Source organism: Osmia lignaria, chromosome 2 (assembly GCF_051020975.1).
Source record: "Osmia lignaria lignaria isolate PbOS001 chromosome 2, iyOsmLign1, whole genome shotgun sequence".
Classification (NCBI taxonomy): domain Eukaryota; kingdom Metazoa; phylum Arthropoda; class Insecta; order Hymenoptera; family Megachilidae; genus Osmia; species Osmia lignaria.
Genome location: NC_135033.1, coordinates 3,093,192 through 3,106,823, shown reverse-complemented (window position 1 = coordinate 3,106,823; position 13,632 = coordinate 3,093,192). Strand labels below are relative to the sequence as shown.

The 13,632-nt window shown below is 34.5% G+C and overlaps 1 protein-coding gene across 3 annotated transcripts in view; it reads left to right on the top strand.

Annotated features, from left to right (window-relative positions):
- Positions 1-879: 879 nt before the first annotated feature.
- Positions 880-13,632, top strand: part of LOC117605770 (uncharacterized) — a 103,275-nt gene continuing 90,522 nt past the window's right edge. For 2 of the 3 annotated variants that reach the window (XM_076691137.1, XM_034327467.2), the window contains exon 1: positions 880-1,670. The gene's annotated coding sequence lies outside the window, so the exon portion shown is untranslated. The other variant, XM_034327469.2, reaches the window with a different exon arrangement.

Genomic DNA, 13,632 nt, shown 5'->3' with positions numbered 1-13,632 from the left:
TGATACATTATTTGGAAATAAGTTGAAATAAACTTAATTGATGTCCAAGCATATTTCGAATCTAATTGAATTGCGAGTATACTCGAGCCTAGTCAAGATAAATTTGAGAAACATAAGAGATACTTTCAAATATCGAATTGAATCTCCATCAAACACCTATTACATTTAGAAGATTCAATTCCTTTAAACCTGAAAATACATATTATTTATAAGTATACACTTGAATCCTATAGATATTCATCCTGAGTTTCGAAACCAGCTTACATAATCCCAGTACTTTGTAAGTATAGGTACATAGAATGAAACATCGCCTCTAGTGAGTAGTATTCGAATCCCAGTAATGGAAACTTTTGCTTTGGGCCCGACTCATTGTATCATTAAATTCTATCATCGCGTTCTTCAAAATATTTTGTAATTTCGGAAAGCCCTCGATCTACCCATTCCGTCGTGGAAAATTGCAACCCCCTGGATCCGGCCAAAACTGATCGAGCGATGCGATGGCGCGGAGATGCCGCCTATGCACGGGCGTAACCACGAGGACGTGGTCGCGCGACGCGACGCGACGGGACGGGGAGAGCAGACAGAACGGAGCAGCCAGAGAGAAGGCCGCGAATAGAAGAGAGATGCGACAAATCTCGAGGTAGGGTATAAGTAGAGAGAAGGATAGGTGTGCCAGGTGATGCGACAGAGAGTACGGGGCATACTTTGGTGGTGGTTACATCGATGCACGAGTATACCTGTGCGCGGTATCGGTGTAGAGGAGATCGCGGGAGAAACATAGAATGCCGGGGCGCCGCCACTGTGGCCGCTGGTGGTTCGGACCGGGCCGAGTCGAGTCGATCGGAGTCGAGGGGAGTCGAGCAGAGTCGAGTTAAGTCGAGTCGAGTCGAGTGGCAAGTCACCTCCGCTCACCTCACGGCGCGCTCGATTTCAGTCCGCGCTCGAGTCGTGCACCACGGAACACGCGAGGGACAGCCGAGCCGGCTGCCGGGAACGAGTTGGACACACGCGCCTGACCAGCACGAAGCGCACGTTTCCACCTGTGGATCAGCTAATCTCGATAAATTTCAAAATCTCATCGAGACAGAGGACAAGGTGCACCGGACGAGGCTGTCGTGTCGTTGATGTAGCCAAACAATTCGGAAGTGGCGTATATCTTGTGACAAGCGGTTAAAATCGAGTCGCAACGATCGAGAAATCACTCGACGCTATTGTATTATGTCACACTCCCACGCGAACGACGGCCGCTGCTGTTGGCGCGACGGTGAACCGAGCCAACATCGTCGTCGTTTGACATTTGCATTGGCGTGGAGCGGTTAACGCGGGACCCGGTGGCTGTCGTGCACGCATCGACCACCCAGTGTTATGCTCGGTCGCGATCGTCGTAGCCGGTAACAAGCCGTGGCTGGGGGTCGCGGTAATAACCTGTGTCCGCGGGTCCGTCCGGTCTAGTGACTTAACTGGTGACCCGGAATCCAAGGATCCCTCTAGTGTACCCGTGTTTCCAGACGATCGGTAGACGCGATTTCCTGATAACGAACTTGTTGATTACAAACAGCTTCGTAGAAGATAAACTGTTTCGTTGGTGTTATCCGATCGCTGGACTTCCTTAAGGAACAACGAAAATCGAGCCGAGCACTAAGCCTTCTCTATCTCAGCTGTATAAAAAGGTAAGGGAGATGGGAAACAGTTTTGGCGCGAAATGCAACGAAACGTGGACACTGGTCGTTCGGATTTGAAAGTTACGCCCGTGGCAGGATTGATCGTGACTGTGGGCTATGAAATCGGTAATGAGCTGTAAATCTTTTGCGGCGAGTACACGTGAGTCACACATCGAAGGTACAGACGATACCGTCGATACGTACCGCCAGCATCCGAGCTGTATTCTTTTTCCTTACGGTAGGAAATCGAAGGAAAGGATAATAAGCGAGAAATACACTCTCTCTTAGCCGGCGGCCGGTTTCGTTGTTGCGCTGCGCGTGGGTGTACTAAAGTGAGAAAGAGAATAACGTGGTTGGAAAAAAAGAAAGAGAGAGAACGAGGCAACGCGCGCGCTACGAGTCGATTTTTCGAAAATCCACCGTGAAACCTTCGTTAACGGCGATCAGAGAGTCGATAACCGAGTTCGTGCGCCGATCGATCGTTCGCCAGATACCGGTTGATTTCGATCGAACCTTCGTGTGTCGAAAATTGAAACGCTGCACTGGACGAAAGGTCTCTTTGCCTTTTATTTTATTGTGAAAGCTATGTTTTAATACTTTCGTTCTTTTCTTTTTTTACTTTTAATTCCGAATGATTTAGAAGTAGAACGTTTTGTTACTTGGAAAACTGCAGTCCTATTTAATTATAACAGTTCCATGATATTAAAGAAAGGGTGGTTCTTGACCAAAAGATTTACCAACTAAACAGATAGGGAATTTATTATTTTATTTGTTTAATCCTGTTATTGATAGTTAGTGAGTTGGATCATATAAATGTAGAACAATTGATCATACAAACAGAATAACATCAAATATAATTATTATTTTCTTTTTTTTCATTCTTATTACTATTTACAACGATGTATGTAAGAAGGTTAAGATTTACATGATCCAACAATTTCTCTTCTGCAAACAGTTATTAATGCAAAGAATAATAAAGAATCTATTGTATTAAGCTTACTGCAAATTTTTCTTCGTTTTGCGGTCTTTGAAATATTTTACTTTTAAGTAAAATATTACTATATGACCATAATTAATGACTATCACAGTAGGTGTTTCACGTGCTTCACGAATTAATTCATCTGTTTAATAAATCAATGACAATAAAACAAACAATATTAATAAAAAAAATTCATTTATGCGATTGCGTTCTTAGCCGATATTAGCAAGAAAATGGTTGTTGCAAAACAGAATTTTTATCGTCTATTAGGAAAGATGAAAATATTGGAAAATAGTATTTAGCGATTCTTTAACACTTTTAGAAATGAGGATTTAAATTTTCAGGACAATTGAGCTATTCACAGCCTAAAATAATTAATTTCACTTTTTGGATTCTTTAAAATTTCAGCGTCAAAGTATTTTATTAATGCCTAGTATTCTAAATTTTACCAATTTCGGCATAGTTTATTTTGTGGAGTTAATCGATTTGGTAATTGAATGACTAAAATTTAAATCACGAAGGTATTTAACATGCTAACTGTTACAATAGAAGTGTAGTAAGATGTATTAAAAGTGTAATTATTAACCCTCGGACGGCGGATTATAAAGAAAACCACAATTTTAATTTAATTTCGTATTTTACATTATTTTCATGTTCTACATTTTACATTGTTCTTTTAAAATTATTCTTCCAACGTAAAAAACTCTTTTGTCTAAAAATTATACATTTAACTTTAGGTTAATATCCTTGTATATGTTTTGTAAATTTGGGTCACGACTGACTTAAGGCTCCGTTGTTCAAGAATTAAGGGAACGATCAGTTAATTTCTAAATTTAAGATTTTACCTTCCTTTCTCATTTATTAATTATTCAATTACATAAAATTCGAAGCGTCGGTTACCAGTGACCACCATTGCAGTCAACATGGTATTGTTTGGAATATTTTAAATGAAAACTTCGTTTTAACACGAAAGGCGCTAGGAGAGCAGTTGCAAGTTGCCTAATTACATAATATGTAATCACATTCATCAACTATTCTTTGTATATGTATAATTGTTTGCAAGGGGTACCAGTTGTATATTTCGTACGCGTAAACAGAACTTCCCGATGAACCTAATATTTAGCGTTGAAAGTTACTCTGTAACTTGAAGTATTTATTCTTTTCGATTGATGTTTCTAATACTTTTTCTTCTTCATTTCTATTAATAAATTTTTGATATAGAAAGTGTTAACCAATCAGTGAGACCAACCTCTTAGTCCTTAATAGGGCCTCTCATCAGGACTTATACAAAATTTTAACACTTCATCCATTAGAGAAATTTAATAGTTGAATATAAATAGGTATAAAATATTATCTATATTTTAACATAATTTTTTTACTAGTAGTATAGCGATGCATTTGTACAATTGAACTTGTGTAGGTACATATTACAAATCTTTACGAGTGAATGGAGATTTGAAAATTCTGCAAGCCGAAAAGTTCACCTTGAATAAGACTTTTTTGTCATCTTATAATTTGCATGATGTTGGTCCAAGTAACTAATAAATTGTAACTGCCCAGCGCATACGGTTTTGATATTTTAACGTGATAGTACAAAATTTACCAGTCTATAACGTATTTAACCATTTCGTTACTACAGATGATAGTCACTTACTATGAAAAAACATTGGGTATCACTGACGATCATAGTTGTCCAACATAAAGCGTTTATATTTCAAAATGTGTATCAGGCTTCCAATAGAAATTTTCATATAACAATTATTGACACATTTCGTGTCCGAGTGAAAATAGACACATGTAATCAGACATTAAAATTTTACTTGAATACAAATAGTTAACCCTTGGACGGCGCGGCGGACCATGGAGAAAGCTATACAATTATTTCAAGTTAATTTTGTATTTCACGTTATTCTCACATTCTAAATTTTACACTATTCCTTTAAAAATGATTAATTTCTAGATTGCTACCTTACATTATTAATATAATAGTAACATTATTCAAAATTTATTTTCTCTTCTTTTTCTTAATTTATTCGATGAAATTAAATTGGCAGCATCAACGACTGTCATAACGTGGCGTTTGAAATGATGACAAAAAACTTCTACGGTGAAATATTTCTTATTGCAAATAAAATTTCATGGTCTAAATTATTTTATTTACGTTCAGGTATTGAGTAAGATAATTCCAGATACAAACGTACGGGAACAGTTTTCTGTTGAGGCGATCGTAGCAAAAGTGTTCAATACCTATTGTTTTTGAGAGAAACAATTCCTCACTAAATTTATTGAATTTTATAAATCATTTTCTTATGTTTGAAAAATTAATAAACCAGTGTATTTTAATGATATTGAAAAATATGTAAGTGTCTGAATACTTTCTGCAGGTAGTTTTGATGCTGTGATCTTCGGTAGATGGGTGCTGCGGCAGCGATTTGAAACTGATCTTTTTCAAACCTTCAACATATCGCCGGTATTTTCCAATTTTCATACGATAAGTGTTAAACGCGTGCCATTAACGCAGCAATTTCGCAGTGGATACAACAATAAGCAACAATTTGCACTCGGGGCTCGCGTCATTAACCAACCATTGATAAATGACTATAGACAATAGGCTTTTCCTCAAAGGTACGTCGACCAATGTTCCCACACTCACTGTTACGATTAAGAGGAAGTGGACGTTGGAGTCGGCCACATCCTTTTTAATTTGACCGGTGCATAATAAATTCAGATGGCTTGCGCCATCGATACGTGCATTCGTCATAATAATCGAACGGCCTCGTCGTCGTACGCCGACGTGACAATCTAGTCGATAATAGCGCGATTCAAGAGGTTAGGTCGTACCAACGGAAGAAGTCGAATCTATAGTGAGTTGCAAAGGTATTCGTACCCTGTCAATTAATTCTTGAACAACGGAGCCTGGGCCAGTCGTGATCCAAGTTTATAAAACATCTACTAGAAAGTTAGGCTGTGTTTCCGAATGGCCCCACCAAAATTGAGAACTCAGGTTCGGTATATAACCTAAATTGAGTACAAAAAACCGATTAAAGTTGATTTCAGAGCTGGATGTCTTACCGTTTTCGAGATATCGTGGTAAGGTTAGGTTAGATTAGGTTAGGTTCTGTGTATGCGCAGTATTGAATAGCGCATGCTCAGTATCGAATAGCGCATACATAATCCCAAAATTGTGCAAAAATTTCTTACCACAATATCTCAAAAACGGTAAGACATCCAGCTCTGAAACCAATTTTAATCGGTTTCTGGTAGTCAATTTAGGTTATATACCGAACCTGACTTCTCAATTCGGAAACTTATCCGAAAGTTAACCTAAAATTAAATGTATCATTTTTAAACGAAAGAGTTTCATGTATCGAAGGAACATGTATTCAAAAGAATCATGTATTTAAAGGAACAGTCTAAAGTTTAGAAAATGAAGATAATATGAAATATAAAATTGTTCGAGGGTTAATGACTGGTCATGCATAGCAGAGGCTGCATAAAGCGTTAGGGGTTAGATGTTTATAAATTGCATTTACACTGGCGGACAAAATTATAAGACTCTCTGAAGTTTAGCGGGATTAGAGCCTAATATTGAATTTATATTAACCCGTGATTACAGGGGGGTGGGGTTAGAAAGATACTCCGTCATACATAATTACGCAAATATTTTTCACCTCATATAACTTATGTTCCTACAAGTTCTATTTTTCGTTATATTTGTAATACATCATTATTTTTCAGTTTAAAAATATTTAATTATTATACCCGACTAAAATAGCATCAACCTTTATTTCATTTCAATTACGACTCGTATGAAAACTTGGGCTAAATACTACTCCATAGCTGTAGTATAGGCCAAAATTTATTTGGGTTAAACAGTATTAAACAGTATTGTATGTGAAACGAAACAATTTGATTTTTATCCAACAAATTTTGGACAAGAATATAAACTAATATATTTACATAACTTGGACAAAAGTATAAGACACTATTTTTCAAAATTAAAACAATATGTACAGTGATAGTGACACAACTAAAAAACACAAATGTAAACTTTAGAGACTTTTTAAAATTTATATTTTTAAAAACATTAAATACAGGCCTTAATAATTACTTTTAAAAAATTGATGCAATTACAAATACGTTGTTCTATATGATAGAAATAGAAATATGATGTAGACCTTATATGCAATTGAAGCAAATTTGAAATTTATTAACTTGTGCCACTATCATTCATAGGCAGCAAAATATTTGTTAGCATTGACAATCAGTAAATCGTTAAACATCATTCGATTAGACAGACTTTTATATCATTTTAACCTCCAACGTTCTGACTTTTTAATCTCTCTTTTTTCGTCTAACGACGGATTTATCCGTTCTAAATGATACATTCGTTACAATTCAAGGACGAATGTATGCTTTGAGTAATTATCATATCGATTTATTGTTTTGCACCTCCAAGTGGAAAGTGATTCTTATAAATTTCCATGGAGGAGATTCTAAATTTGACGTCGCTCGAAAGAAATAATTCTCAACCATACTATGTACATTAACCGTTTGAATGCCATGGGTTTTTGCAAAAATCTGGTAGAAAAATGCCACCGCCGATGATCTAACGCATTAGATCATAATGCGTTATGCAGCGCAGTAACTCTCTCATTTGATTTTACAGTTTTGTTAATTATCCAATTATTTGCATTCAAAGATAGTCAACTTGCAAAAATACTGGTGTTCAATCATGTAACATTAACAGTGTATTGCCATTAACGTTAAACGTACTGATAGTTGGGTCCACTGAGCCGATTTCGTGGCATTTTTTGACAACGTAGAACAAGTGAAGCGCGATCGCGTCGGTTAAGGGATAACGTAGTACATATTCTTGTTATCCAACACTTAATAAAATGTTTTCGGAAAAAGCATCGTACGCGTTTAATTAATAATTTATTGACAACGTACGAATACTTACGTGACTCGATCCAAGTAGTTGCATTGAACGTGTCCGTCGCACGATTTAGGGGTACTCAATCAATAGTATTAAATATTTCTATTTATTTCTACAAATAATTACACTTTTTATATAATTTATTTAATGTGATAACGGAAAGATTTCGATATTTTTATTAATAATCCTTGGAGAAGATTTTTATTGTTTTGATTGGGATGTATAAGTACGTGGTTTTTAAACCCTTTCGTTACGGTAGTCTCTACTGGGAATTGTACTCGTACCATCGTATATTAAATTATCTAACTCAATCAACAAAATAATTTCGTTCATTAAATTTTATTTATTTTTTAGTGTACGTATTTTTGTATCTAATTGTTATGTGAGCGTTTCTATTGGATTTATGATATTTTGAAATATGAATCCTTTTCCTTGGACGACAATATTTGCTCATAGTACCTAGTGATCATTTCATAGCAAGCGAGTATAGTTGTCAATAGTAGCGAAGGGGTTAATTATTGGAAGTGAGTAAATCAGTAAAATGTTTCCTTTTAAATCTTTTGGAAAATTTGGGTATCGTGGTAACCACGGCGAGATTTCTTCATTTTCGAATAATGAAAAATAATCTTAAAATATAATATTGGTACGACATCTTACAATTAGATGTGAATTTTGTCCTTACGAGAGATCAGATCGTATTAATGGAAAACGTTAAATCTATAGTAAGCTGCAAACTATTGGTACTCTATCAATTAAGTCAGGGTCAATTATGACTCAACTTACAAAACATATACAAGGATATTAACCTAAAGTTAAATCTACAATTTTTAAACGAAAGAGTTTCATATATTGGAAGAGTAATTTGTAAAGGAACAGTGTAAAATTTAAAATACAAGATGAAATTAAAATTGGAGCTCTCTCCATGGTCCGCCATCCGAGGGTTAAAGAACAATAATTGCGTGTGGAATGTTTTTTCAATTTTCATTCAAATCGAAGCAGGAGGAGCTAGTGCTTTAGGTATATTGTAAATGTTCTCGATATTTTACTCGTTATATTAACAATCTGATTACCACAACGAATATATTTTGTACCTTCAATTTTAAGGATTACTTCATCCCCCCCCCCATATGAATCTACACTACTAAACAAAACTTGAGGACAAAGGCATTATAGAATATTGTTTTTTAATACTTCATACGCAGGTTTCTTTTATTTTGAATACAATCAACAAATATATAAAGTATCATTTAATTTGAATTTTTAAATGAAATGAAACAATAACTATTGATACTTACGATTAGATTCTCATCAGAGTGCAGAAAATATTAATATTGAATCGCATTTTATTTTGGCCATATACATACACATTTTTTGTTTAATGAAATATTTTTCTTTTGTTTTTGATTGAATGTTAATTTAATAAAATAACAATTCATTTTATTTTCTTACTTTGTTATTTTCCAACCTTTGACATTAGATGTTAGCCATAATGTTACCAACCTTTCGGTTCTTAATGAAGGCTCTCATCAAAGTTTGATTTCTACACATCCTCCAATTAGAATTTAACAAACTTTTTTCTGCTGTAATAGCTTACGACCATAATAACCGAAAATCGCTTTGGAGGAAATAAAATATTGAAAACTAAAAATTAAATATTGGAGTTCACATCTAATTAAATATTGAATTGGAAGGTCACTATTAAACTATTTAGACACACGTATTTGGTAAACATGAAAGTGTTAAACCTTTGATATAAATAAAATAGCAACTATTCAGAAATGAACATATTTCAGTAGAAAGTGAAATTCTCTGAAAAATTAATCTCTTGACGCCCTTGGGCACATATATGGACATTTAGTTTGTATGGAATCATTTCACTTATAAATTACTATTAATGCTCAACGGACACAAATGTGGACGTTATGGTTTTTTGTGCATTTTTATTGTTTTCCCCATATTTTTTTTTTAAATTAAGTAATTCTTTTTTTACTATAAAAAAACGTCCCTGAAGAGGTTAAATATGCTTATCAAATAAGAGTCATCGAAATATGAATGATTAAAAGTACATTATTTATGGGTTGACCTAATAACTTTGCACTGACGTACTTACACGTATATCTACATCCGATTGGCGGCAGCAGGGGAGGGGGTAAAATTGAAGGAAGCAAAAACTGATTATCATATCTTATTAGAGATTCTTACAACGATAGGAAGAAAAAATTTCTTGAAGAAAAAAGCAGCTAGCATCTCGAATGATACGACGATTTTCACTGTGCATCGTCCACGAGACGAGCATAAAGTTAGAATCGAAGGTGCGCACAGGTGTGCGTGCGCGATACGTGTTGCAAACGAAGGTCTCAATCGTGGCAAGGCATAACGCAATAATAATCATAATGCCAGATCGATACGCGATATTCGTTGTATCGCACGGCGTATGTCATTACAAGGATGGAGGCACGAAAGCACACGGAATGCCGTGCGGAGTCGCGTAACGATGTCACGCTGAAAAATCCGTTTAAATTATCGGTTTCTACGCGAGCGGCTTGTCCCTTTTTCTCTGCAACGTATTTTTTTTTTTCTTCCCCTCTCCTCCCTAACCTATCCCCCTTCTCCACTAAGAGGTTTTCATGGCGATATGCATCTTCCCTGGGATGCTAGCTGGCTCGCGAGGAAAGTAAATAATATGCAAGCAGCGTAATGAGCGTACCATTACCCGCGAGATTGTTCGATATACCAGCTGCAAGAAAATCTGGAAATTGTAAATCAACGTTCCGAGTCGGCGACTTTCTAATGTTCGACGCTTTTGGAAATTCGACGGTGATAATTGGATGTGATTCTAAAGTCTGTTGTTCTTTGCATGTTTATTGGGAATTCTACCATTTTCGCTTGCCGTAAGATTGTACCAATTCGCGTTATTTAAGAGGAATAACTATTTCACGGGTGGACAAAGTTTTCTTTTGATCATTGGAAGGAATGATTCAATAAAGTACACAGACAAAAGCTTTAATTCAAATAATATCTGTATGCGAAGTAAATATTTTCAGAATCACAAACTGATATTCTTACTGAGAATTTTAAACAATTGCTTGACAGTTATTTCAGTATACATAACCTCTATCAGTCACTTATCTCAAAAGAAACCGAAAACAGGTGGTAGAATTTTTTTAAATTAAATTAAGCAATACAATGAAGTTGATTAAGAAAGTAACTCAAAAGTTAGTCTTTTCATATTGTCCAGTTTTCGTCGGTATAATATTTACAGCATTATAGCACTAGTAACTCAATTAGATTATGTTTATCATACTGTCAGTCAATTGTTTTTGTTTATTTTAACCCTTTCGGTCACAAATTATTATTTTTTTTGAAAAAAAAAAAATCGGTATTTTACTAAGCAGGTATTTGAATTAAATTATGATTTTTCAGTCGTATAAAATATCTCCAAGAAAGTTCCCAAAGAGAGTGTAACACGTCCCCAAATAAGGACATTATGATCAGGTGGGTGCGGTATAAGTTAAAAATTCAAAGTATTGAACATCTTGTTGGTTTTCACCTTCAAAAACGCACTTTTCTACCTAAAATTACAGGTTACTACATAACCTCAGAAAATATATATCGGTTCATAGGAGGCACAAAGACAGCAGGGCATAGTCCACTTGAATGCGCGTGGTTAATTTCTTTTTGTGATCACACAATTTGAAAAGAGAGGTCGACACCGGTGTCAAATAGAATCTATGGTTGTGACCATACGAGGACAACGCTTACAAACGATAAAATTTACCAAATATAGATGTACCAATCATTTATATATTTAGTATGCCCTCATATGAGGACGCCATGATCGAAAGGGTTAAATTAATATCAATCGATAGCAACATAATTTATAAAATTGAGTGTATTCAAATGAGTATAGCAGATACTAATGAATTAGTAATGACAGCTCCTGTTGAAAAGAAAAGTAGCATTTCCAAAATTCTTTTTTTAAGTCGAAAGCTTTTTTCCAAAATTTTATTGATGCAAGTTTGTAACACTTAATGTACCATGAAACTTTCATTTGAAACATTTTCTTCTTATTTCTTAAACTTTAAGAATTATACGTAAGAAAGTGAAAGTGTTCATTTGATTTTGAGAAATTTTCACATCTTTGAATAGGGGTTGGACATGTCGTTATTTTAAATAATTAAGAATTATTTTTGAGGATTAATAATTCGTGGTGTTTCCTTAATTTCGAACTATATCTGTGGCTTGGTGCAAGAAATACGAAGGTTAGTATTTATGAAGTTGAAATATAAGCACTTAAACATATGTTAAAACATTCATATTCAAATAATTACTTACATAGAAGTTTCTGCTGTTTCAAATTTCTTTTCTAATACAAGAAAAGAGAATTAAAGCTTATGGTGTTTGTGTACTTTTTGCAAAGACCATAAGTTTCTTTTATGCCAAATTTTGATATTGACATATGGTAATACTAATACAAATACATCTACTAATTCTGGATGTCATTTCTCATATAGAATATACAATTATTTACAAATTCAATCTCGAATGTAACTTATATTTGCAAAAACGTGACATTGGCATTTCGTACACAAAGCCACTGAATTATAGAAATTGTGTATGAGTTTTTTTTCTTTCTCGCAGATATGTCGTATACGTTCTTATATTATTATTAGAGGCTGTATGTCATGACAAATGAATCTCTACTGTTAGAGAAATCAGCTTGATTAAGTGATCCTGCACGCTATCTTTCTGTGTTTCTACTTGGCAATCAATCAGGAACAACGGACGAGATAAGTCCGTACACGTGAGACACACGTTTTCTTATATTCGATAATTATTTATTTTCTCATTGTTACGTCTGACGAACGATCCAATTATCGTGAAATGGACCGTCAATGATTTGGCCCGATAACTGACATCGCTTTTAAACTTATCATTTCTTCTGGAAATGACTACTGGGTTGGGCAGGGAACGTCGTTTTCTTCGTGGCTTAAACGATTGAGTGTTAATCACACCGGTGACCACGGTATATCGTATAACAGCCAATCGACGATAAATTACTAACAAGTTATCTGAACGAGTGGATAGTAAGACGCTGGGTTTCACTTTCTTCGTGATGCAATTAACCGTCCAAGCTTTGCATACGTTTTAACCTCGGAAAATTATGAAATCAAATGAAAAGGTCCACGGAAAAGGGGGGAAGGTCAATTTTAACAAATTTTCAGCGAAACATTTTTTCACATGCGCCTGGGCGTATCGATGATTAATGGCTATGTTGTCAGTCGATAATTATGAAAAATTCAACTGTACAACGAAAAAGTGAGGCGTATAAAAGAAAAATAATTAAAAAAAAGGGAAATTCGAGCCACTATTACTTTTATTCCCTTTTTTACAAAACCTAAAGTTAAATGAGGGACAGTGTAAAATTTAGAGAATAAAAATTATATGAAATATAAAATTAAATTAAAATTGGAGCTCTCTTCATGGTTCGTCGTCCGAGGGTTAAATATTTACTTATTCGATTATGAATACGACTTCACTATTTTTTAATTTAATAAAAAATAGGAATATACTTTTTCAAATCAAGGTTTATTACATAAAATGAAATTATATTTAACAATCTTCTAAATATGTTTCACTAAATTGTTTAAATTATTAATACGTCTTTGCTGAATAATTCGTTCATAATTACTTATATATTTGCTACTAGATTATTCAATTGAGATAATCAATCGATCATAATGATACCGATCAATCGATTTGGTATTTTGAATCGTTATCTTATTTAATCTAACCTAACCCATTTATCATTATTCGCTTTTGCACCACTGATGACCGGATGTCGGGGACTTTTCTAATATAATTAAATTATTTTCTGTGTATTGAATTTTTTTGTAAATACATAAGGTACCAAGGTTATGTCGATTAAAGCAATTTCAATTTGTGATGAGTTAATTTCCATTTGCAGAAAATTATTGTATAGAAAACATACTAAACTCAGGTGTGCGTTTAGCAAAAATGTAGATAGTAAAATTTTCTGTCTTAAATGATAA